Below are 27,233 nucleotides of genomic sequence, written 5' to 3' on the forward strand. Positions count from 1 at the left end.
CACATATTGGTCAAGAAAACCATCCAGTCTACACTCCAGGAATTCCTCCTCTACGCCATTGTGGCTAATTTGATTTGCCCAATCTATGTATAGGTTATAATCTATGATCACAGATATTCCCTTATCACATGCATCTCTAATTTCCTGTTTAATGCCATTCCCAACATCACCACTGCAGTTTGGGGGTCTATATATGACACCCACTAATGTTTTTTGCCCCTTGATGTTTCTCAACTCTACCCATACAGACTCCACATTGTCAGAGCTAATATCCTTTCTCACTATTGTGTTAATTTTCTCTTTAACCAGCGGTGCCACGGCACCACCTTTTCCTTTATGCCTGTCCTTCCTAAATACTGAATAACCTGGGACATTCAGCTCCCATCCCTGGTTACCCTGCAGCCATGTCTCCGTAATCCCAATTAAATCTTACTGGTCCCACCTCCCTGTACAATTAAACCTGTTTCAGTTAAACCTTTGCTCAATGTCTGTGGTGGGAGGTGTCCACAAGTTGCTGATGGGAGGCTAAGTGATGATGGCGCCATTGAAGGTATTGGAAAAATGGCTGGGCGTTCTGATTCTAGGTGATCATTGGCTGGCGTTTAAGTGTTGTGAGTGCGAACTGCCTGATCTGCTGCAGTCTGGAATCAGAGGGGTTGCGAATGGACCTGAACACTGGAATCATTGGCAAATAGCCCCACTCCCAATCCTATGATAGGGAGAAGATCACTGATGAAGCATCTGAGATTTGTTGGGCTGAGGATGTCTCTTGTTTGATTCCCCATTCCTACTCCCAAAGCACTTCAAATTGATGATGTGATATCCAGTTTTTAATGATTATTTAATTGCCAATCTAGGGTCTGAATGTCACTCAATTGGAACAGAAGGGAATCTACAGGAACTTAATAAACCTAGCTTTTCATAAATACAGAAGTTAAGTCAGAATAGTTACAAATGTTGTCCACTATACTCCTGCTCACTGGCAACATGTAAATGAGGCCTGGGTCCTAAAATGGCTCAGGCAACATGTCAACATATAAATCACCATGAACATTTGCCTGACTCTTGCAACCAAGAGGTTCTATTTGGAAGCTTGGATTGACACCTGTGACTAAAAATATTCGTCTGAACAAGTGGATTTCTCTCGAAATGAAAAACATACTTTCTCCTTTCAATACAGAGCCAGTAACATCACCGCACGGTCAGAAGGCAAGAGGTCTGAAGGCTTCTAAGGTGTAAAATGACTGATCAAAGTCCAAGGTTCTGGTATATTCCTATCATCCATGTTGTATTTCAAAGCCTTTCTTTCTTTTTTTAATATAAATTTAGAGTACCCAATTATTCTTTTTCAATTAAGGGGCAATTTAGCGTGGCCAATCCCCCTACCCTGCACATCTTTAGGTTGTGGGGGTGAAGCCCACGGAGACACGGGGAGAATGTGCAAACTCCACACGGACAGCGACCCGGGGCCGGAAATCGAACCCAGGTCCTCAGCGTCACCGTCCCAGTGCTAACCACTGCGCCACATGCCGCACTTCAAAGCCTTTCTGGCAACCTTCAGGTGGAATCAAGTATTTGGAGTTGCAGACAGTGTACAATTTAGAGTTGTGGAATCTAACAGCTGCATCTTCATTCAATCCCAGGTGACAAGTAAACACGTTAAATGTTTTCATCGTCTACACTTTCATCGCATTCTAACAATGGATACCCACCCCGCCCCTCGTCACCGGGAAACCGGTGTGAACAGCCGGTAAATCCCACCCTATGTCATCTGGGTGGTGCATAAATTAAAGTTAATCAGTTCGAAATAGCCACAACAAGAAGGAAAGGCTCAGATCAGTTAACAAAGAGCACAGAGACACAGAAGAATGGGATGTATGGGTCAGCTTCTTACACACAGCTTCTTATCGAGTATAGTCCTTGAGGTTTTGCAGATATTTACCAGGAGGCAAAAGCTCACTGACTTCCATGTTCAAGGTCGATGTCTCCAGCTGCCTTCTATATGTTAAATTGCTTTTCTTCATATTGTTGTGATTCATTATCTTCATTATCAAAAAAAGATTTTGCGCAAATCCTCTGTTAATGCCATTTAAAGCCTGATGCAGCAGCTGACATTACCCTGATTTTCCAATCTAATAGAAAAGGCACAAAGACCCATGTTGCGGAATATAAACAAGGCTGAACAAAAGACACCAGGCGAAGCAGGAAGTGCTGACTGTGTGAATGAGCAGATTGTAGGAGGAAGAAAGATGTCAGGAGACAGTTTCCATGGTGATGCACTATCAATTACAACGAGACGAGAGTAGAGTGTAATCGAGGCTTTATTACACAGAGATGTGTGGCCTCCTACAGCTGCTTCCGAAATGGCTGCAGCTCGGTGAGCACACACATTTATACTCCTCCTACTGGGCAGAGCCAGCAGGCAGGGATCTACCCCCGTACCTGTAGTACAGGAGCCTTACCGTAATACCCCTCGTATGTGATAGATACAACGGTGGTGACTACCACACATGGGTTTACATTTTTCATTTTGGAATTAGTTTGATATCAATAGCTGCAATAAGTGAGGTAAACACTCAAAGTAAAGCAGAATCAAAAAGGCTTCAGTAACATACAACATGCAACAGAATAGCAACATTAACAAAGCACTTGTTTGCAACACTGAATTACATACAACAGGATCACGCCAATCCTGAGTAACATTGAGAGTGGATCATATGAATCATTGCCAGTTGTGTGTTCTGTTTGAGTAGTTGGTATAATACTTACTGCAAAGACAGATGTTGCAAAATTATTTGTTCATTTATTTTTTATTTATTTATTTATTATTTTGTGTTTTGTGTTCAAAATGCAGCAAGATATCAGGACCAGTGGACATTCTTCAGAAATCCAAGTAAACTGAAACCGGCTGAAAATAATCTAAAATACTGAAGGAGTGAAATAAGTGGAAGGAATTGCATTGATTTTGTACCTTTCACAACCTCAAAACATCACCACATCCTTCACAGCCAATCAGCACTTTTGAAGTGTAGTTGCTGTTGTAGACTAAGTATTCAGGATAAGAATTACCAAAAAAAGCCCAAAATATCATTTATTGCTTTACAAATTTCCCCACCTGTCTTGCAAAGCAAATTGGACTATTGTTCATTCATTATGAAACTATTAGTGATTTTCAAGGCCATAATTTTATTTTGATCGTCTGCACCATGGTCAGTGCCCACACATGGCATGATTTCCATGTTGAATGGTATATTTCTGATGTTTCCCTGGTTTAAAAACCACAAAGAAATTATTTTTATAATAATAATCTTTATTGTCACAAGTTAGGGTTACATTGACACTGCAATCAAGTTACTGTGAAAATCCCCTAGTCGCCACTATTGTTCATTCATTATGTTCGGGTAAACAGAGGGAGAATTCAGAATGTCCAAATTACCTAGCAGCACGTCTTTCAGGACTTGTGGGAGGAAACCGGAGCACCCGGAGGAAACCCACGCAGACACGGGGAGAACGTACAGACTCCGCACAGACAGTGACCCAAGCCGGGAATCGAACCTGGGACCCTGGCACTGTGAAGCAACAGTGCTAACCATTGTGCTACCGTGCTGCATATTAATGGAACATTGTGGTAGTGAGGACGACAAGCTGGGAGTTGTGCTGATTGGGGAGGAGGGACAGAGATGTGAGAGTTCCGAGGTGGTTAGGAACTGTCAGTAATACAGGCCCTGAATCAGCCTAGAGGCAGGCGTGCTCTTTGGCATTGTAGCCGTCTCCTGTATTATGGGGACCAAGTTGGAGACATTGTAGAGTCAGAGAGTTCCTCTGCACTGAGATGTGTGGAGATAAGTATTTAAACTTGGGGGTGTTGGGTGGGAAAGCATCACTTAATACAAAGAGAGTGACTCTGTGAATAGTGAGTGATGTGAATTTGAGGGGGAAAATGCTGCTATAATTAGTGGAGGGAATGACAGCAGTATGTGGATTTCGGATGATTTGGAAGGGGTGGTATCCCTGTGAACTGGATGACATCGGAGGGGAAGGTTGCCTCTGTGAACTGTTGTAAGTCACCTTTGGAGAGGTAATGATATTGTTGTGGAAATAAGCCAAACGTCACACTTTTCCCTTTGTTAGACCTAAAATCTATCAGCTATAAAGTAATGAAATGCTTAAAATAACCTGAATGCATCATTCTTAATGTTTCGCTGCAGCTGCCCTCCCCATTAACCTATATTATCAGTTGTCATCGGTAACACTTGCAAGGAATTTGTATCATTATAAATTTACTGTCCACATTCCTGACTCGAGTAAAAACAGGTTTGAATTCCTGATTTGCTATTAATTAAGCTTTTATTTTAATAAATAAACTAGTTATACCTATTTTCTCCCATTAATACGTTGTCTACAGTTATTTGAAGATTCAAACACGAAGAATATCTAAACTTATAGATGATAAATAGAATAATTTTAAATAAAATCAAGCAGATGGTGCTTAATCTTTGGAATCAAAAGACAGTTTTCACGGCGTGATGAATTTTCATATGGGTGCGATCTAACAGCTTCGTTACCCCTGACTCAGGACAGAGTGAGGCCTGTAAATCTTGTGGGAGGCCTTTTATGAGATTTACGCCTCTCGTTACACCTCGAAGGTTCTCATTAGATCTTGCGAGGCATTGCAATCTGGAGCTTGCACTCAATGAGCATTATCCAGAACCTAACTGCTCACTTCAATGTGTCTGCTCCCCAATCTCTGGACCCACTGTGCCACCTTGGGTGCCACCCTGGCAGTGGATCGGGCCTGGGAGTGTCCTTCCCCTTATGAAGTGGGGTGTTTTTCTGATTTGCTCATGGGATGTTGGAGTCGCTGTGCCAGCATTTATTGTCCATCCCTAACTGCCATCCCTTAAGGGGCAGTTAAGAGTCAACCACATTGCTGTGGGTCTGGAGTCACATGTAGGCCAGACCTGGTAAGGACAGCAGATTTCCTTCCCAAAAGGGCATTAGTGAACCAGGTGGGTTTTTACATCAAACGACAATGGTTTTGTGGTTGTCATTAGACTTTTAATTCCAGACTTTTACTGAATTCAAATTCCGCCACCTGCCCTGGTAGGATTTGAACCCGAGACCCCAGAGCAGTACCCTGGGTTTCTGGTTTACTAGCCCAGTGACAGGACCACGCCACCACCACTATCTTGAGAACCCCCTATTTGGTTAGTTGGGGCATTGGGCGGTGGGGGTCCAGAGCTACGGTGGGAAGTCCTGAGATTGGGGCACCACATTTAAATTCATTTTCAATAACAAGCAGAGCTGGTTAATGTAGGTAAGTGTTAGTTAGTGGAGGTAAGTGCAGCCTCACCTGCTGCTTCTCGCCGAGAGCCTAAACTGAAGCAGAGCCCCATTTAAAAGTGGGGTCGTTCTGGGTGCTTTACTCACTGGGAAGCACTCTGCTAATCCTGCCTAATAGGACTCTATTTCATTCCCATTTAATTATCCCCTATATTTTATAATTGTGGTAGTAATGTTATTGGAAACCCTGGTTTAAAATACAGACAAGTACGTCGACGAAAGCTATAATTAAAGTGTTGCAAAAGGTGAGATAATAATTGATTTTAATCATTTATTTGTTAACAGAGAGATAGAATCCATGGAATCCCTACAGAAGGAGGCCTTTCAGTCCCTGGGTCTACACCGGCCTTTGGAAACAGCATCCTACTTAAGCCCACACCTCCACCCTATTCCCGTAAGCCTAAGTGTGACAATAAAAGTTATTTATTTATAACCCAGTAACCCCACCTAGCCTTTTGGGGTGGGGAGGGGGCGGGGAGGGGGCGAGGAGGCGAGGGGGCAGGGAGGGGGTGGGGAGACTGGGAGGGTGTGAGGGGGCGGGGAGGGGGCGGGGAGAGCGCGGGGAGGGGGCGGGGAGGGGGCGAGGGGGTGGAAAGGGGCAGGGAGGCTGGGGGGCGGGGAGGCGGGGAGGGGGCGAGGAAGGGGCGAGGGGGCGGGAGGCGGGGAGGGGGCGAGGAGGGGGCAAGGGGCGGGGAGGCTGGGTGGCGGGGAGGTGGGGAGGGTGTGGGAGGCGGGGAGGGGGCGAGGGGGTGGGAAGGGGCGGGAGGCTGGGTGGCGGGGAGGCGAGGAGGGGGCGAGGGGGCGGGGAGGCGAGGAGGGGGCGAGGGGGCGGGGAAGGGGCGGGGAGGCAGGTAGGGGGTGTGGGCGGGGCGAGGAGGGGGTGAGGGGGTGAGGGGGTGAGGGGGCAGGGAGGGGGCGAGGGGGTGGGGAGGAGGCGGGGAGGGGGTGAGGAGGGGGCGAGGGCGAGGGCGGGGGCGGGGAGGCGGGGAGGGGGTGAGGGGGCAAGGGGGCGGGGAGGGGGCAGGGAGGCGGTGAGGGGGTGAGGGGGTGAGGGGGCGGGGAGGGGGTGAGGGGGCGAGGGGGCGGGGAGCGGGTGAGGGGGCGAGGGGGTGGGGAGGTGGGAGGGGGCGGGGAGGGGGGGAGGGGGCAGGGAGGAGGTGGGGCGGGGAGGTGGGGAGGGGGTGAGGGGGCAGGGAGGGGGCGAGGGGGTGGGGAGGAGGCGGGGAGGGGGTGAGGAGGGGGCGAGGGCGGGGGCGGGGAGGGGGGTGAGGGGGCAAGGGGGCGGGGAGGGGGTGAGGGGGTGAGGGGGTGAGGGGGTGAGGGGGCGGTGAGGGGGCGAGGGGGCGAGGGGGTGGGAGGGGGGAGGGGGGAGGGGGCAGGGAGGAGGTGGGGGCGGGGAGGTGGGGAGGGGGTGAGAGGGCAGGGAGGGGGCGGGGAGGCGTGGACGGGGCACTGGGTGATCATTGCAGCTAAGAAAAACCTAAAAAAGTGACATCAGAGGAAAGCTGTGACCTGATTGGCTGGTCACTAGGTAGAGATAGCTGGGCAGGTGATTATGTTATTCTCTAAGTCTGAATAACGCTGTCGACTTACAGTTAACACAAACACTTTATTCAAAGGGTTTGTTCTGCTTCCAGAGCTCAACTAGATGTAAAACCGCCAAGAGGTATCACCAGTGAAACTAAGGTAAACTGCCTATGCTGAGCTGTCTCTGTCTGCTGCTGCTCACTAGCTCTGTGCTTCGAAAAGAGGCGGATCCTGCCTTGGGCTCGACCCTTTATACCCGTCTCTGATGCTGCCCTCTAGTGATGCTGTGGCTGTTACATCTGTCTGCAGTCCCTGGTGTATGTGCAGATGTATGTACAGATCACTACAGTGATGTGCTGTAACTGCACGACGTGGGAACTGGCAGATCCCATTCCGAGCGGCAGTGACCACATCTGCAACACGTGTTTGTTACTCAAGAAATTCCAGCTCAGAGTTGATGAGCTGGAATCTGAGCTTCAGGCACTGCGTCACATCCGGGAGGGGCAGAGTTAGCTGGAAGCTTTGTTTCAGGAGGTGGTCGCACCATGTAGAGGATGCTGACCTGGGGAGGCTCCGAGACACAGTGGAGGTCAGGAGGGATGTCCTGTTCCCCCGAGGGTACCAGAGGGTGAGCCATAGGGCATCCAGCGCCGCCTTGGACGAGGTGGCGGCAGAGGTGAGCCCAGGGAGGGTGACCAGGAGGACTGACCGCCAGTAACAGGTCAACGACCGACACCGGGCAGCACGAGTGAATAGACACCAACGTGAGGTATTACTGCCTTACAGACTGACCCATCCCTCCCACTGACCACATGTCCATTCTCCCGCAGGTCCTCCACCGACGGCACAGCCCATCCCGGGCGGCCCCCTCTCCTGACTCCGAGGAGAACACATTGGAGGATCGCTCCGTGGATGCCACGAAGATAGGCGCGACACGGCTGTCACCCCACCCTCCCCCAGCGCAGATACAGACACCTCGGTGGGGCATGTTTGTGGAGGGGCTTCTGGGGCACAATCTGGTGAGCACCACACAGCTGATGATGTAGGTCAGGTGGAGGCAGGAACCCCCCCGGGCGAGGCAGCAGTGGGAGGGCTGCTGGTTCCCAGAACCCACCTGGGTCCCAGCCTGATGCTGAGCCTCTGGAACGGGATCACCCGGAGCTGATGGAGACGATAGGGAGCGGCCGGGACATTCAGGGGGAGATGTCAGCGTCACTCCAGCAGATCCATAGCCACTTGGAGGAGTCCCAAAGGCGACGGGGCACTCAGCACATTCCCTCGTCACGCCCCCCCCCCTCCCCTGCCCGGCCCTGTCAGGGCCCCCCCCCACCCCAGCCAGTGTCCAGCCCGGTAGCCCACAGTCACGCCTTTCCCTGTCCAATCTTCTCTCCTTCATCAGCCACCACGCCAGTTTCTTGATTTTTAAAAGCACAAGTGAACCTCGCCATCGGGAATTCCCCCCGGAGAATCCGGAGAATCCAGAGAATCCAGAGAATCCAGAGAATCCAGAGAATCCGGAGGATCCGGGGAATCCGGAGAATCCGGGGAATCCGGAGAGTCGGGGAGGCTCCGGAGAGTCGGGGAGGCCCCGGAGAGTCGGGGAATCCGGAGAATCCGGAGAGTCGGGGAGGCCCCGGAGAGTCGGGAAGGCCCCGGAGAGTCGGGGAGGCCCCGGAGAGTCGGGGAGAGTCGGGAAGGCCCCGGAGAGTCGGGGAGGCCCCGGAGAGTCGGGGAGAGTCGGGCAGGCCCCGGAGAGTCAGGCAGGCCCCGGAGAGTCGGGGAGGCCCCGGAGAGTCGGGGAGGCCCCGGAGAGTCGGGGAGGCCCCGGAGAGTCGGGGAGGCCCCGGAGAGTCGGGGAGGCCCCGGAGAGTCGGGGAGAGTCGGGAAGGCCCCGGAGAGTCGGGGAGGCCCCGGAGAGTCGGGGAGAGTCGGGAAGGCCCCGGAGAGTCGGGAAGGCCCCGGAGAGTCGGGAAGGCCCCGGAGAGTCGGGGAGGCCCCGGAGAGTCGGGGAGGCCCCGGAGAATACCGGGTCAGGACCCCAATGATATGCAAATGCCAGAATAGAACGCATTGATGCCTCTGTCGTCAATCGCGTTTCCCGATTGGGAGAATTCCGCCCAGTGCTGTCTCCATGGAAATGTGTTTGAAAAAGCAGCTTTCATTCATTGAGAAGCTACACAAACAAAACCCGGTGTGTGCGAACTCTGAACTCTGCAAATATTTAAAATAAAATCTCTTTCTAACTGATCTTTACATAGAATCTGTTTATCTGTGTGACCCAATAGCAGTGTAATACCACCCCTCACATCCTCATTCTTGCCGGATATAATTCCCTCCACCTGCGCTGCACAGGAGCAGTCCCACGTTCCTGACTTTGGAGGCAGTGTAAAGGTTGGTGTGATAACCTCGGGCAGCTGCTCGCTGGACAATGGTGATTCCACCAGGTGGCAGTGTGGTTGGATGTCTGGGTTTTCGACAGTTTGAAGGTGAAGATAATGAGACGCCTCTGCTGTTGCTCTTAAAGCCTGAGTTTTATTTACACAACTTCTGTTCACACTTACTTTCCTGTGTGTTGTGTTGTGAAAGGGACTCGCTCTGTGGTCAGATTTTGTTTATGCCTTTAGTGGAAACATGTTGGAAATGGTCGTTCTTCTGCATTTACAACCTGCTGAAACAGTGGGGCGTGAATCCCCCCCCCGCCGGGTCGGAGAATCGCCGGGGGCTGGCGTGAATCCCCCCCCGCCGGGTCGGAGAATCGCCGGGGGCTGGCGTGAATCCCCCCCCCCGCCGGGTCGGAGAATCGCCGGGGGCTGGCGTGAATCCCCCCCCCGCCGGGTCGGAGAATCGCCGGGGGCTGGCGTGAATCCCCCCCCCGCCGGGTCGGAGAATCGCCGGGGGCTGGCGTGAATCCCGCCCCCGCCGGTTGCCGAAGTCTCCGGCACTGGATATTCGGCGGGGGCGAGAATCGCGCCGCGCCGGTTGGCGGGACCCCCCTGTGATTCTCCAGCCCGGATGGGCCGAAGTCCCGCCGCTAAAATGCCTGTCCCGCCCGCGTAGATTAAACCACCTACCTTACCGGCGGGACAAGACGGCGTGGGCGGACTCCGGGGTCCTGGGGGGGCGCGGGGCGATCTGGCCCCGGGGGGTGCCCCCACGGTGGCCTGGCCCGCGATCGGGGCCCACCGATCCGCGGGCGGGCCTGTGCCGTGGGGGCACTCTTTCCCTTCCGCCTCTGCCACGGTCTCCACCATGGCGGAGGCAGAAGAGACTCCCTCCAATGCGCATGCGCGGGAATGCCGTCAGCGGCCGCTGACGCTCCCGCGCATGCGCCGCCCGGAGATGTAATTTCCGCACCAGCTGGCGGGGCGGAAATTCGTCCGGCGCCGGCCTAGCCCCTTAAGGTTGGGGCTCGGCCCCCAAAGATGCGGAGCATTCCGCACGTTTGGGGCGGCGCGATGCCCGACTGATTTACGCCGTTTTGGGCGCCAGTCGGCGGACATCGCGCCGTTTCCGGAGAATTTCGCCCGTGGAGTCAGTTTCCATTTTCCTTTTGCATGTTTGTCCAGGTGTACAGTACTGTGAGAGGAGGGGAGTTTTTCCCAGTGATGGTGGCAGTAATGTCGGGGATTTTTTGAAGCAGCTGATTAAATGGTTAATGGTGACACTATTCAGATTTTTGTCCTCTGTGGTGTTTGATGCGACCATCAATTCACTCAAGGACGCGTGTCGGAGTAAAACAGTGGTTTTAATTAACTATCAGCTTTGCCTGCCTGCGACTGGTACATACTGAGGACAGTCCCACAGGCCAGCTACTCTTATACTCCTTCAAAGGGGCGGAGCCATGGGCTGAGCCTGTACATGCTCCAACATCCTCCAACATCTCCCCCTGTGGGTGAAGCCATACAATGGCCCACAGATAAAACCCACAGGGTTAATAACATAGAACATAACTGGTGAATTAACTATTTACATTCACCACAGTGTTGACATTGAAGGTCCTTGTTTGAGGAATCGCTATTTGAAAATGATCAGAATTTTTTTTTTAAAAACTTTGCCCTATCAGTAAAATTAAACAAATATCTTCTATTTTTAATCACAGAACATCCACTTCCTTGTGACGGTGATACGCTGGCGCGACCTGCGGCTGTGTCCTGCCCAAACCTGGGCGCACCACGGCTGTCAGATACCAGGACAGCCCCCCCCCCGAGCTTCCCAAAGGCCGGAACGCCGCTCAACATCGACCCAAATCTCACCAGACGTTGCGATCAGGATCCCACCCACAATGGGCGGGACCCAGTTTTGCATCCTGAAGAACCCATTAAACCGTGCTGATGCCAAATCTAACCGGCTCCCGGCATTTACCGGCCTCCCCAGGGAGACCCCAGCCGGGTGCCGTTCTGTACTGGAAACACAAACGTGAACCAGGCGGATCAGCACCCAGTGGTTCCCCAGGCTATTGGAGACCCTGGATGGCCAGAGACAGAGAAGAGTGGCTCCCTGGTTCTCCTGTGGTACCTGCACACCATGGCAATGCCAAACTGGCACCCTGGCACTGCCAAGATGCATTGCCAGGCTGTAAGTATCACTTCCAGGGTACCACGGTCACAGTGCCAAGGTTCATCCTGAGGGGTGCTTTGCCCATGAAAGGAGGGATGAGGGGGGTAAGAAGGGTGGGAGCATGAAGAATGGGTATGAAGAGGCCTCGGAAAGGTTTTGGGGGATGAAGGGTGAGGTCCTGAGAGGGGCAACCCAAAACGTTGTGTGGGAAGGCCTGAAAAGGGTGAGGGGGACCTCAGTGACCCCAAAGCAGCATGTCCTCACTTGGGGGGATGTGAGATAGTGCCCATGGGTGGGGGTGTGGGGGACCCACAATCCCTCTGAGATCAGGGCACCCTTTCAAAATGGTGGCCTGATTTCTGAGGAGCCGGTCTGGTCAGTGGGTTCAGCTCCGGTCTGGTCAGTGGGTTCAGCTCCGGTCTGGTCAGTGGGTTCAGCTCCGGTCTGGTCAGCGGGTTCAGCTCCGGTCTGGTCAGTGGGTTCAGCTCCGGTCTGGTCAGTGGGTTCAGCTCCGGACTGGTCAGCGGGTACAGCTCCGGACTGGTCAGCGGGTTCAGCTCCGGTCTGGTCAGCGGGTTCAGCTCCGGACTGCTCAGCGGGTTCAGCTCGGGGCTGGTCAGCAGGTTCAGCTCCGGTCTGGTCAGCGGGTTCAGCTCCGGTCTGGTCAGCGGGTTCAGCTCGGGTCTGATCAGTGGGTTCAGCTCCGGACTGGTCAGTGGGTTCAGCTCTGGACTGGTCAGCGGGTTCAGCTCCGGTCTGGTCAGCGGGTTCAGCTCGGGGCTGGTCAGCAGGTTCAGCTCCGGTCTGGTCAGTGGTTTCAGCTCTGGACTGGTCAGCGGGTTCAGCTCCGGTCTGGTCAGTGGGTTCAGCTCGGGGCTGGTCAGCAGGTTCAGCTCCGGTCTGGTCAGCGGGTTCAGCTCCGGTCTGGTCAGCGGGTTCAGCTCGGGTCTGGTCAGTGGGTTCAGTATCCGGTCTGGTCAGTGGGTTCAGCTCCGGTCTGGTCAGCGGGTTCAGCTCCGGTCTGGTCAGCGGGTTCAGCTCCGGTCTGGTCAGCGGGTTCAGTATCCGGTCTGGTCAGTGGGTTCAGCTCCGGTCTGGTCAGCGGGTTCAGCTCCGGTCTGGTCAACGGGTTCAGCTCCGGACTGCTCAGCGGGTTCAGCTCCGGACTGCTCAGCGGGTTCAGCTCCGGTCTGGTCAGTGGGTTCATTACCCAGTCTGGTCAGTGGGTTCAGTACCCGGTCTGGTCAGTGGGTTCAGTACCCGGTCTGGTCAGTGGTTTCTGTACCCGGTCTGGACAGCGGGTTCAGCTCCGGTCTGGTCAGTGGGTTCAGCCTTCCTGTGATGAAAATAATTCTAAGTGTGTGCTTGACCGCGGAGAAACTTCCCAAGGCCCAAAAAAGTGACGAAAGCCCGAGCATCCCTGTGTGACACAGAGTCCCACAGAGAGCAGGTGATTAGCTGTCTGTTTCCCAGCGCAGGCCAAGGCTGCTCTTAGTCCCACTTTCTGCACTGGAACTCCGCCCTGGGAGCTCCACCCTGGAGCACTGCTCTGAAACTCCGCCCTGGAGCACTGCTCTGAAACTCCGCTCAATGGAACTCCGCTCAATGGAACTCCGCTCAATGGAACTCCGCTCAATGGAACTCCGCTCAATGGAACTCCGCTCAATGGAACTCCGCTCAATGGAACTCCGCTCAATGGAACTCCGCTCAATGGAACTCCGCTCAATGGAACTCCGCTCAATGGAACTCCGCTCAATGGAACTCCGCTCAATGGAACTCCGCTCAATGGAACTCCGCTCAATGGAACTCCGCTCAATGGAACTCCGCTCAATGGAACTCCGCTCAATGGAACTCCGCTCAATGGAACTCCGCTCAATGGAACTCCGCTCAATGGAACTCCGCTCAATGGAACTCCGCTCAATGGAACTCCGCTCAATGGAACTCCGCCCTGGAACTCCGCCCTGGAACTCCGCCCTGGGAGCTCCGCCCTGGAGCACTGCTCTGAAACTCCGCCCTGGAGCACTGCTCTGAAACTCCGCCCTGGAGCTCCGCCCTGGAACTCCGTCCTGGAACTCCGCCCTGGGAACTCCGCCCTGAAACTCCGCCCTGGAGCTCCGCCCTGGAGCTCCGCCCTGGAGCTCCGCCCTGGAGCTCCGTCCTGGAACTCCGTCCTGGAACTCCGTCCTGGAACTCCGTCCTGGAACTCCGCTCAATGGAGCTCCACCCTGCAACTCCGCTCTGAAACTCTGCCCTGGAGCTCCGCGCTGGAACTCCGCTCTGAAACTCTGCCCTGGAGCTCCAACCTGGAGCTCCAACCTGGAACTCCGCCCTGGAGCTCTGCTCACTGGAACTCCGCTCTGGAACTCCGCCCTGGAACTCTGCTCTGGAGCTCCGCTCACTGGAACTCCACCCTGGAACTCCGCCCTGGAACTCTGCACCCTGGAGCTCCGCCCTGGAGCTCTGCTCACTGGAACTCCGCTCTGGAACTCCGCCCTGGAACTCTGCTCTGGAGCTCCGCTCACTGGAACTCCACCCTGGAACTCCGCCCTGGAACTCTGCACCCTGGAGCTCCGCCCTGGAGCTCTACTCACTGGAACTCCGCCCTGGAACTCTGCTCACTGGAGCTCCGCCCACTGGAGCTCCGCTCTGTTTGTGGAGTGCTGTACTGAACGGCACTCACCCGAGATTTCCACGGTGAGAGGATTAGATCCATGACTTGGGTAAATTGTGGGATGTGTATTAGAGTGAGACTAGCTATAATATGCAGATTTGCCAAAAAGTGATCCCGCCCACAATGGGCTGGATTCACAGTCTCGCGAGATTGGGTTTGATTTTGCGATGCGTAACGAATCAAGTATATCCCAGAAGAGGCAACACAGCTGGTAGATCTCGCCCTAAGTGTGGTTAGATGGCGGTGGGAACTCGCTAGAAACTCCCAGCAAAACCCGCCTCAAATAAAATTCAGAAACTTTTCCATTAAACCGTGCCTTCTATGTTTCTACTTTGCTGATTTCCCCGTCACTAATTTTCTCATTGGTTTCTCTTAAGAAGCTGTGTTGGGACCACTGGGAGTCTCATTAGTATATAAGTGAATGTTAGAATCAGGTGACCTCAGACTGACTGGAGAGCTGGGAGAGAGGTTGCTGTATTGTAATATTTCACTCTCCAGTTTGTCAGCCAAGCAGCTCTGCTTCATGTGTAAATGGAGACAGTGACTGGTACAATGCTATTCCACATCAACCTGTCTGATCCTGTTGTCGGTTGATGCCCCACCAGTTGGAATGTGGAGCAGGAATTACGGATAATTGTTGGGAGAGAAAAATCTGGCTGATTTTCCTCTCCCTAATTCAGGAACTCTGAGGCCAATAATAACCCCTCCTGTTTCCCTGGTTGACATTAGTTAATTAAGGCCTAACATGGGATGAACCTGTGCTTTCTTAGTTTGTACAGCTCAGCAACTCACTAAATATATTTGGTGAACTATCAGAGGAGAGATACTAAATGGCACTTGATGCTGTTTGGTAAACATTGCTTTGTAAATGATACCTTTTCATATCTGTGAGAATTGGGACTTTTCTAGTTTGGAAATACGAGTATAAGGAAGCCAATTATTCAGCAATATTACTCAATGACATTCGTAGGTTATGAGATTTCAATCCAATTGGCATTTCAATAATAATTGATTCATAGAAATGACTTAAACGCTGTTTCCAATCAAGGACAATGATGCCATCGTCTCTGCCAAAAGCTGCAGGAAGGTAACGAAGAACAAGATGGTCAGAGTCACACAGAACAACATTGCTGGTTTGGGTTTAGGTTCTTGTAATGTTCTTGTCGGATGGCCTGATGTTTATTACAAGAACACTTATCACTAAAGCAATAAACAATTTATTAACATTAACTATGGGTAAATTATATACAAAACAACAGATGAATAACAGTATGACCATGCACAAGTAACCTCTCTTCCAGCTCTCCAGTTAGTCTGAGGTCACCTGACTCTAACATTCACTTATATACTAATGAGACTTCTAGTGGTCAGTCGGGAAATTGGCACAACATTGATATCACTACATCCCCTTTCCTTTGAAGGAATAAATTAATACATTATCATCAGTATATTTACATGTGATATCATGAGCCCGTGAATCTAACATTATTAATTTTTCTTTAATTTTTAAATCTGGTTTAACGTTTATATATACACAAGAACAGCAAGCATAGTCTGTATAAATAGTCCAAATCCACAAATTGTGTCGATCAGGTTTTCTTCTGACACTGGTTGACTGTCTCAAAGTTTGACATTGCTGCTCAGAACTTGTAGATTCAATGTTCTCCATGACATTCTCATGCTCAGGAACTGCTGAACTATCTGACACTGCAGCTGATGTTGATTCTGACGTAGATTCGTCATCCATCATGCTGTTGTGAAAGTCTTCTCTGCTTTTCAAAAGTGAGCAACGATTTCTTCTTAAAACCCACCATTCCTCTGCCTGTACAGTGTAGGAACGATTTGTGACTTCTTCAAGTACAATGGCTTTTCTCGACCAATTGCCCAAATCTATTCTCACAATGTCATCACTACTCAGAGGTGGTAAAGTTCTAGACACTCTATCATAGAACTGCTTTTGTTTTGCTTTAATGTTTTGCATTTGCTGCATTACCACAGCATTCTTCTTCTTCTTTGCCAAGTATGGGAATGTGGTACTCAACCTTCGATTCATGAATAACTCTGCTGCCGATCTACCATGTGACAATAGTGACGCTTTGTAACTCAATAGTGCGAGATGTGGATCAGTTTGGCTGTCTATTGCTTTCTTCAACAATTTTTTAACAATATGTTTAACAAGAATTTTGTTCTCACTGGAACGAAGGAGGTTGAGGGGAGACCTGATAGAGGTCTACAAAATTATGAGGGGCATAGACAGAGTGGATAGTCAGAGGCTTTTCCCCAGGGTAGAGGGGTCAATTACTAGGGGGCATAGGTTTAAGGTGAGAGGGGCAAGGTTTAGAGTAGATGTACGAGGCAAGTTTTTTTACACAGAGGGTAGTGGGTGCCTGGAACTCGCTGCCGGAGGAGGTAGTGGAAGCAGGGACGATAGGGACATTTAAGGGGCATCTTGACAAATACATGAATAGGATGGGAATAGAGGGATACGGACCCAGGAAGTGTAGAAGATTGTAGTTTAGTCGGGCAGCATGGTCGGCACGGGCTTGGAGGGCCGAAGGGCCTGTTCCTGTGCTGTACATTTCTTTGTTCTTTGTTCTTTGTTCTATGTTCACCTTTTTTAGCTTTTCCATTGGCTTGAGGGTACAACGGACTCGACGTGACGTGACTGAAACCATACATGTCTGCGACGTGTTGCCACTCTTTACAGCTAAAACAAGGACCATTGTCACTCACGACGACTTGAGGAATTCCGTGGGTAACAAAAATTGACTTGGTATGCAGTATTACGCTGCTTGCTATTATGCTTGGCAGTCGAGCCATTTTGGGAGAGTTTGAAAAATAGTCTCTGATCATTAAATAACCTTTCCCTCGCAACTGAAAGAGATCTATAGCTACTTTCTGCCGTGGTGTCGTAGGTAAATCAGATATTTGCACAGGTTCTCTTGTTTGCTTGCAATGGTGTGCCTGGCATGTGTCACAGCAACTGACCATCCTGTCAATATCCTGGTTTATACTTGGCCAATAAACAGTCACGAGCTCTCCGTTTACATTTCTCAATCCCGAGATGTCCTTCATGTATCCTCTTTAGTACATCCTTGCGAAGAGATTGAGGTATAACTGTAGTGTGCAAATGAAGTACAATCCATTCATGATACCGAGTTCAGAACTTATATCGTAGAACTCCATACATTGACCTCTGGGTAAGTGTGAGTTGATGTTCCTCATCACCTCTTGAAGAGTTTAATCCTTCCTGGTTTCTTCTTGGATCTTACGTAGTTTTGTATCTGATACTGGTAGGTGTGGAAATAAGACTGACAATCTCGCTCTCAATACTGCATCTGCTAAGAACAAATATTTACCTGGTGGGTAAATGAGATTGAAGTCATAGCGTTGTAACTTCATCATCAACCTCTGAATGCGCGGAGACATCTGGTTGAGATTTTTCTTGATGATGTGAACCAAAGGATGATGATCCATCTCAACTGTGAAAGTTGGAAGCCCGTAGACGTAGTCGTGGAATTTCTCCAAGCCTACAACTAAACCCAGGCATTCTTTTTTGATTGGAACGTACCTCTGCCTGTTGTCATCATGGATCGTGATGCATACGCGACCGGTTTGCAATGGTCCTGCTCGAGTTGCAGAAAAACTGTTCCAGACCAGCTTTAGATGCATCTGATGACACTTTAATCTGCTTAGTTGGGTCAAAAAATGTGAGAAGTGGCGTGGTGGTGAGTGAAGTCTGGAGTTTCTTCCACCCTTGCTCATGTTGCTCAGTCCAAGTGAAACCCATTGTCTTGTGCAGGAGATTACGTATATGTGTTGTTTTGCTGACAGGTTTGGAATGAATTTCCCCATAAAATTGATCATACCCATCACTCTTAAGATGGCTTTCATATCGCGTGGTTTTGGCATGTTGAGAATTGCTTGGATTTTGTCCTTGTCAGGTTCAATACCGTGCGATGAGAGCTTGTCACCCAGGAATGTGACCTCAGTTACTCCAAACTGGCATTTGTGCTAGTTGAGCTTCAGCCCATTTCTCCTGACGCTCGCTAGAACTTTAAGCAACCTCGTATTGTGCTCTCCTATGGTTGAGCTCCAAACTATGATATCCACGTACTCACGTATACCTTCCATGCCTTCGATTATGTGCTCCATTGCATGGTGAAAAATTTCTGATGCCAAAATTATGCCAAACGGCATTCTCAGAAAGCAGTACTGTCAAATTGGCATATTAGAAGTGTAGTATTTTGTACTTTATAGAACATAGAACAATACAGCGCAGTACAGGCCCTTCGGCCCACGATGTTGCACCGAAACAAAAGCCATCTAACCTACACTATACCATTATCATCCATATGTTTATCCAATAAACTTTTAAATGCCCTCAATGTTGGCGAGTTCACTACTGTAGAAGGTAGGGCATTCCACGGCCTCACTACTCTTAGCGTAAAGAACCTACCTCTGACCTCTGTCCTATATCTATTACCCCTCAGTTTAAAGTTATGTCCCCTCGTGCCAGCCATATCCATCCGCGGGAGAAGGCTCTCACTGTCCACCCTATCCAACCCCCTAATCATTTTGTATGCCTCTATTAAGTCTCCTCTTAACCTTCTTCTCTCCAACGAAAACAACCTCGAGTCCATCAGCCTTTCCTCATAAGATTTTCCCTCCATACCAGGCAACATCCTGGTAAATCTCCTCTGCACCCGCTCCAAAGCCTCCACGTCCTTCCTATAATGCGGTGACCAGAACTGTACGCAATACTCCAAATGCGGCCGTACCAGAGTTCTGTACAGCTGCAACATGACCTCCTGACTCCGGAACTCAATCCCTCTACCAATAAAGGCCAACACTCCATAGGCCTTCTTCACCACCCTATCAACCTGGGTGGCAACTTTCAGGGATCTATGTACATGGACACCTGGATCCCTCTGCTCATCCACACTTTCAAGAACTTTTCCATTAGCCAAATATTCCACATTCCTGTTATTCCTTCCAAAGTGAATCACCTCACACTTCTCTACATTAAACTCCATTTGCCACCTCTCAGCCCAGCTCTGCAGCTTATCTATATCCCTCTGTAACCTGCTACTTCCTTCCACACTATCGACAACACCACCGACTTTAGTATCGTCTGCAAATTTACTCACCCACCCTTCTGCGCCTTCCTCTAGGTCATTGATAAAAATGACAAACAGCAACGGCCCCAGAACAGGTCCTTGTGGTACTCCACTTGTGACTGAACTTCATTCTGAACATTTCCCATCAACCACCACCCTCTGTCTTCTTTCAGCTAGCCAATTTCTGATCCACATCTCTAAATCACCCTCAATCCCCAGCCTCCGTATTTTCTGCAATAGCCTACCGTGGGGAACCTTATCAAACGCTAAACTTTGTTCCTCTAGCTTTAGTTGCCAGAAACCTTGAGATGCATCAAACTTTGTAAAGAATTGTGCACCAGCCATCTCAGATGTGATTTCCTCATGCTTTGGTATTTGGTAATGTTCTCTTTTGATATTCTTGTTAAGATATTTAGGATCCAACTGTGAAAAATTGCAAATGTTTCAATAAAATATTTTCTAAAAAAAAAAGATATTTAGGATCCATGCAAATGCGAATATCGCCATTCTTTTTCATTACACAAACCATGGAGTTTACCCAATTGGTAGGTCCTTCTATCTTTCTGATTACTTTTAATTTTGTCATTCTGTCGAGCTCCTTTTTGAGGCGATCCTAAAGAGGTGCGGGTACTCTTCTTGGTGCCTGTATCACAGGTTTTGCATCCTCATTGAGTTGTATCTTGTAGGTGAATGGTCGTGTACCAAAACCTGTGAACACAGCGCTAAATTTGCAGATAATGTTCTCAGAATGTCAGAGTGTTGGTCCAATCCATTGTGGATGCTATATACCAACTACACTCGACCTAATTCGTCACAGGACTGATCACCTAATAATGAATCCAAGCCCTCGGATACAGGACAGAATGGGACAGAATAAACTGTGTTCTTCACAACCACACTCAGGTCACAAGCACCATAACATTTAATGCTTGAACCATTATAATCTCTCAGAGATATTTTGTGATTTCTTCTAATTGGCTGAATTTTTAGATTTTTTAAATCAGTCTTGCTGATTAGATTGGCTTTGACACCAGTGTCTATCTTCAATTGGATCACTGTACCATTCACTTCAAGTGGTAGCAGCCATTTGTCCTTATAAACCGCATTTATTTTAAATTGAGTATCAGTTTACATTTTTTTTAAGTGCTGGAGAATTTTTGATGTCGCCAAAAAATTATTCTGCTTTGTTATTACTCCAACAAACAATTAATTTCATCACTGGAGACTGTGTCTTCCACTGTGCTGACTGATCTGGGGTTGAGCTTAGAGTAACAATTCTGAGCAAAGTGACTTTTTTCTTTTGCATCTAGAATAAAACTTGCTAAATGCTGGACACTGCCTTAATTTGTGCCCTTGACCACATCTTTAACACAGAAATATTTTGTCCTGATCTTTAGCCTGTTTGTTGGTGTGAGAGGAGCTGCAGGAACGTTCCTGCCTTTTTTTGGAAGTTTCCCACCTTGTTGGATAAAGGACGGCAGCCGGAGTGCTTTCCTCCCAGAAGACGCCGCCATTACTGAGAAACATTTTAGAATGCTCTTCTGCTAGCTCGTTAGCCTGACATATCTTAACTGTTTGATACAAAGACAGCTCTGATTTCCTCAGCAACCGTTCCCTCAGCAACCGTTCCCTCAGCAACCGCTCCCTCAGCTTATTTTCATTCACACCAATTGATCCCGCAGAAAATGACAGATTTTAGCTTTTAACTTTAAATCAGTGATGAAATGATCTATGGACTCTTCTGTCTTCCGTAAACGTGATCTAAACACATAGTGTTCATAAATTTCATTCTTTCTGGGGGTGCAACGTGCATCAAATCTTCGAATTACTTCATTAAAATTTTTACCATCTTCATTGTTTGCAAATTTAAACATATTAAACACAGCAATTGCTTTGGGCCCTGCCGTTGTTCGGAGCATTGCTACCTTATGCAAATCTGATTGCTCTCCTAAATTAGTAAGGAACAGATTAAATTGTTGTTTAAACACACACCAGCTGCTGTCCACATTACCGTGAAATCTGAGACTCATTGGTGGCTTCAACGCCTCCATGTTGTTAATTCCTGCAGTCTGCAAAATCTTCAAATCTCTGTGGACCTCATGGCATGCTGATGCATTGGGTGGTCCATTACACGTGAGAACACCACCCACCAGGTACGCGGTACATACTCATGCGACTCGGCCAATGTTGTCTACCTCATACGCTGCAGGAAAGGATGTCCCGAAGCGTGGTACATTGGCGAGACCATGCAGACGCTGCGACAACGAATGAACGGACATCGTGCGATAATCACCAGGCAGGAATGTTCCCCTCCAGTCGGGGGACACTTCAGCAGTCAAGGGCATTCAGCCTCTGATCTCCGGGTAAGCGTTCTCCAAGGCGGCCTTCAGGACCCGCGACAACGCAGAATCGCCGAGGAGAAGCTTATAGCCAAGTTCCGCACACATGAGTGCGGCCTCAACCGGGACCTGGGATTCATGTCGCATTACATTCATCCCCCACCATCTGGCCTGCGAAATCCTACCAACTGTCCTGGCTTGACACAATTCACACCTCTTTAACCTGGGGCTACCCCATCTCTGGATCTGTAAAGATTTAATCACCTGCTAATGGTCGCATTCCAAGCATTGTCTGGTAGCTTTGAATCTGGCTATATATGTGTTTCTGGAACATACCTCTTCATTCACCCGAGGAAGGAGCAGCGCTCCGAAAGCTAGTGACATCGAAACAAACCTGTTGGACTTTAACCTGGTGTTGTAAAACTTCTTACTGTGAAAGAGAGACTGTGAAGAGTCAATGACAGAGCAAGTTATGCAGTTCACTTATTTGTTGCTGTCAACTATATTTTCACTTCTCAAAAATGATCTGGTCACAATCCAATTTCAATATTTCCCTCCACAACCTATTACTGCTTCCCTTCAAACAAACCTCCTCTTTCATCAGTGATCCTTCTTTTATAAAGTAATGGGATTTTGATCCTTTTGTACTAAGTGCAATGGTATCTCACAGGACTGGGGTTATAACATTCAGCAGATCATGCTCCAATTGACGCAGAGGAAACAACAACACGTTATACTTTGTTAAGTTACACACAGCAGTTAAAATAGTCAACTAACATCTCATAGTTAAGATAATAACCTTGTTTCAATTCTCTGTACTTTTACAGGGACTTTTATTTAAAAGACAGTTCCTGTCCATTTCTTTTCCTACCGCACCCGTGGAGGTTCAGCTCAGCCATTTCACAAATTCTAACTTTCTGCTTTGCTTTCTCCTGGTGAGGTAACATCAGCGTGCAGTCTGTAGTCCTGCCACATATTTCAAGAATGTTATTAATAGATTTTGATGGAATGCAATGCAACAAGTAAACCAGTTAGACTAGTCTCAGATGGGTCCAACAGCATGCACACCCCAAATGAACATGGCAAAAAAGTCTCCAGATCCAGGATCTCACAACATTCCCATAAGAAACTACACAATCAGTTGATTGGATTGGATTGGATTTGTTTATTGTCACGTGTACCGAGGTGCAGTGAAAAGAATTTTTCTGCGAGCAGCTCAAACAGATCATTTAGTACATGAAGAAAAAAACAATGTAATAGGGCAACACAAGGCACACAATGTGAATACATAGACACCGGAATCGGGTGAAGCATCCAGGAACGTAGTATCAGTCAGATCAGCCCATACTACACTCCTGCTCAAATGCTTATAAAGTTTCTTCTCAGGCAAGTCAGACTGGCAGATCCATAGACATAGTACATAGAACATACAATGCAGAAGGAGGCCATTCGACCCATTGAGTCTGCACCGACCCATTTAAGCCCTCACTTCCACCCCATCCCCGTAACCCAATAACCCCTCCTAACCTTTTTTGGACACTAAAGGCAATTTAGCATGGCCAATCCACCTAACAGCACGTCTTTGGACTGTGGGAGGAAACCGGAGCACCCGGAGGAAACCCACGCAGACACGGGGAGAACGTGCAGACTCCGCACAGACAGTGACCCAAGCCGGGAATCGAACCTGGGTCCCTGGACATGTGAAGCAATTGTGCTAACCACTGTGCTACAGAACAGGCAACGCAGTTTAAAAATGAGGTTCTCCCATTTCCGGCAGAGATGAGGAGATTTTCTGTTCTCTCAGAGGGTTGTTCGTGAAATTCTCATTCTGAGTGAGCAGTGGATGTGGGGGTCATTGAATGTTTTAAAGGTGGAGTTTGATATATTCTTGATCGACAAGGGAGTCAAAGGGTGTAGGAGGTTGGCAGGAAAATAGAGTTGGGGGCCACAATCAAATCATCCATGTTCGGGTCAAACGGAAGTGCAGAGTGTATGGCCGACGCCTGCTCCTCATCTGGGTGAATGTGCTGAGCCTATCTTTAGAATGTCCTCTAACCTTCAGGCTAACTCAGGGTTGTTCAAAGTTTGGGTCGTGACAGGTATCGGAAGGGTCGCAGAGCTAAGAGTAATGATGTTCCCGAAAGAAGAATGTCTTCTCGCTGAGCCCATCAGTTGCTAACAACCTTTGAAATGGGAACCTCTGCACAATCAGCCATGCAGTCTATCAAAAAGCGACAGTGAGCAGGTCAGCGCACTCTGCACGTACACTTGGCAGCAAGTGCCCTGTACGCACATGCTTTTGGCGTGAAATTACAGAGGTGAGCGTCTTTCATTTTCCAGCAAGGCAAGTAGGTGCACTATGAGCATTGATTGTTTTGTTACAAGGAAGAGACAGCGAGAGACACAATTAGGCAGTCTACCCACTGGCTAGGACCTCAGATCAGAATCTGCTGGAGAGAGCTTCTCAAGAGAACGAGAACAAACAGAGTTGTTATCTCTGGGTTGTTGCCCGTGCCACGTGATAGTGAGATGAGGAATAGGGAGAGAGAGCAATTAAACACGTGGCTACAGCGATGGTGCAGGCGGGAGGGATTCAGATTTCTGGATAACTGGGGCTCTTTCTGGGGAAGGTGGGACCTCTACAGACAGGATGGTCTACATCTGAACCTGAGGGGCACAAATATCCTGGGGGGGGGAGATTTGTTAGTGCTCTTTGGGGGGGTTTAAACTAATGCAGCAGGGGCATGGGAACCTGGATTGTAGTTTTAGGGTAAGGGAGAATGAGAGTATAGAGGTCAGGAGCACAGATTTGACGTCGCAGGAGGGGGCCAGTGTTCAGGTAGGTGGTTTGAAGTGTGTCTACTTCAATGCCAGGAGTATACGAAACAAGGTAGGGGAACTGGCAGCATGGGTTGGTACCTGGGACTTCAATGTGGTGGCCATTTCGGAGACATGGATAGAGCAGGGACAGGAATGGATGTTGCAGGTTCCAGGGTTTAGGTGTTTTAGTAAGCTCAGAGAAGGAGGCAAAAGAGGGGGAGGTGTGGCGCTGCTAGTCAAGAGCAGTATTACGGTGGCGGAGAGGATGCTAGATGGGGACTCTTCTTCCGAGGTAGTATGGGCTGAGGTTAGAAAAATGAAAGGAGAGGTCACCCTGTTGGGAGTCTTCTATAGGCCTCCAAATAGTTCTAGGGATGTAGAGGAAAGGATGGCGAGGATGATCCTGGATAAGAGCGAAAGTAACAGGGTAGTTATTATGGGAGACTTTAACTTTCCAAATATTGACTGGAAAATATATAGTTCGAGTACATTAGATGGGTCGTTTTTTGTACAGTGTGTGCAGGAGGGTTTCCTGAAACAATATGTTGACAGGCCAACAAGAGGCGAGGCCACGTTGGATTTGGTTTTGGGTAATGAACCAGGCCAGGTGTTGGATTTGGAGGTAGGAGAGCACTTTGGGGACAGTGACCACAATTCGGTGACGTTTACGTTAATGATGGAAAGGGATAAGTATACACCGCAGGGCAAGAGTTATAGCTGGGGGAAGGGCAATTATGATGCCATTAGACGTGACTTGGGGGGGATAAGGTGGAGAAGTAGGCTGCAAGTGTTGGGCACACTGGATAAGTGGAGCTTGTTCAAGGATCAGCTACTGCGTGTTCTTGATAAGTATGTACCGGTCAGGCAGGGAGGAAGGCGTCGAGCGAGGGAACCGTGGTTTATCAAAGAAGTGGAATCTCTTGTTAAGAGGAAGAAGGAGGCCGATGTGAAGATGAGGTGTGAAGTTTCAGTTGGGGCGATGGATAGTTACAAGGTAGCGAGGAAGGATCTAAAGAGAGAGCTAAGACGAGCAAGGAGGGGACATGAGAAGTATTTGGCAGGAAGGATCAAGGAAAACCCAAAAGCTTTCTATAGGTATGTCAGGAATAAGCAAATGACTAGGGAAAGAGTAGGACCAGTCAAGGACAGGGATGGGAAGTTGTGTGTGGAGTCTGAAGAGATAGGCGAGATACTAAATGAATATTTTTCGTCAGTATTCACTCAGGAAAAAGATAATGTTGTGGAGGAGAATGCTGAGCCCCAGGCTAATAGAATAGATGGCATTGAGGTACGTAGGGAAGAGGTGTTGGCAATTCTGGACAGGCTGAAAATAGATAAGTCCCCGGGTCCTGATGGGATTTATCCTAGGATTCTCTGGGAGGCCAGGGAAGAGATTGCTCGACCTTTGGCTTTGATTTTTATGTCATCATTGGCTACAGGAATAGTGCCAGAGGACTGGAGGATAGCAAATGTGGTCCCTTTGTTCAAGAAGGGGAGCAGAGACAACCCCGGCAACTATAGACCGGTGAGCCTCACGTCTGTAGTGGGTAAAGTCTTGGGAGGGGATTATAAGAGACAAGATTTATAATCATCTAGATAGGAATAATATGATCAGGGATAGTCAGCATGGCTTTGTGAAGGGTAGGTCATGCCTCACAAACCTTATCGAGTTCTTTGAGAAGGTGACTGAACAGGTAGACGAGGGTAGAGCAGTTGATGTGGTGTATATGGATTTCAGCAAAGCGTTTGATAAGGTTCCCCACGGTAGGCTATTGCAGAAAATACAGAGGCTGGGGATTGAGGGTGATTTAGAGATGTGGATCAGAAATTGGCTAGCTGGAAGAAGACAGAGGGTGGTGGTTGATGGGAAATGTTCAGAATGGAGTTCAGTTACAAGTGGAGTACCACAAGGATCTGTTCTGGGGCCGTTGCTGTTTGTCATTTTTATCAAAAACCTAGAGAACGGCGCAGAAGGGTGGGTGAGTAAATTTGCAGACGATACTAAAGTCGGTGGTGTTGTCGATAGTGTGGAAGGATGTAGCAGGTTACAGAGGGATATAGATAAGCTGCAGAGCTGGGCTGAGAGGTGGCAAATGGAGTTTAATGTAGAGAAGTGTGAGGTGATTCACTTTGGAAGGAATAACAGGAATGCGGAATATTTGGCTAATGGTAAAGTTCTTGGAAGTGTGGATGAGCAGAGGGATCTAGGTGTCCATGTACATAGATCCCTGAAAGTTGCCACCCAGGTTGATAGGGTTGTGAAGAAGGCCTATGGAGTGTTGGCCTTTATTGGTAGAGGGATTGAGTTCCGGAGTCAAGAGGTCATGTTGCAGCTGTACAGAACTCTGGTACGGCCGCATTTGGAGTATTGCATACAGTTCTGGTCACCGCATTATAGGAAGGACGTGGAGGCTTTGGAGCGGGTGCAGAGGAGATTTACCAGGATGTTGCCTGGTATGGAGGGAAAATCTTATATGAGGAAAGGCTGATGGACTTGAGGTTGTTTTCGTTGGAGAGAAGAAGGTTAAGAGGAGACTTAATAGAGGCATACAAAATGATCAGGGGGTTAGATAGGGTGGACAGTGAGAGCCTTCTCCCGCGGATGGAAATGGCTGGCACGAGGGGACATAGCTTTAAACTGAGGGGTAATAGATATAGGACAGAGGTCAGAGGTAGGTTCTTTACGCAAAGAGTAGTGAGGCCGTGGAATGCCCAACCTGCTACAGTAGTGAACTCGCCAACATTGAGGGCATTTAAAATGCAGTAACTCTGATTCCCACACATCTGCCATTTGGAGCACTGTCGTAATGGATCTGAACAGGATGATCTTCACTTCCAACAATTTGAATTTCAGTT

The 27,233-nt window shown here is 49.2% G+C and overlaps 1 long non-coding RNA gene across 2 annotated transcripts in view; it reads left to right on the forward strand.

Annotated features, from left to right (window-relative positions):
* The window catches only part of LOC140393619 (uncharacterized), an 83,641-nt gene that overhangs the window by 41,489 nt on the left and 14,919 nt on the right, over positions 1-27,233 (forward strand). The window contains exons 2-3 of one of the 2 annotated variants that reach the window (XR_011935698.1): positions 5,629-5,737; positions 6,963-7,029. This is a non-coding gene — a long non-coding RNA (uncharacterized lncRNA). The remainder of the gene's footprint in view (positions 1-5,628; positions 5,738-6,962; positions 7,030-27,233) is intronic. The other variant, XR_011935697.1, reaches the window with a different exon arrangement.

The sequence above is a fragment of the Scyliorhinus torazame genome, chromosome 17, assembly GCF_047496885.1.
Source record: "Scyliorhinus torazame isolate Kashiwa2021f chromosome 17, sScyTor2.1, whole genome shotgun sequence".
NCBI lineage: Eukaryota > Metazoa > Chordata > Chondrichthyes > Carcharhiniformes > Scyliorhinidae > Scyliorhinus > Scyliorhinus torazame.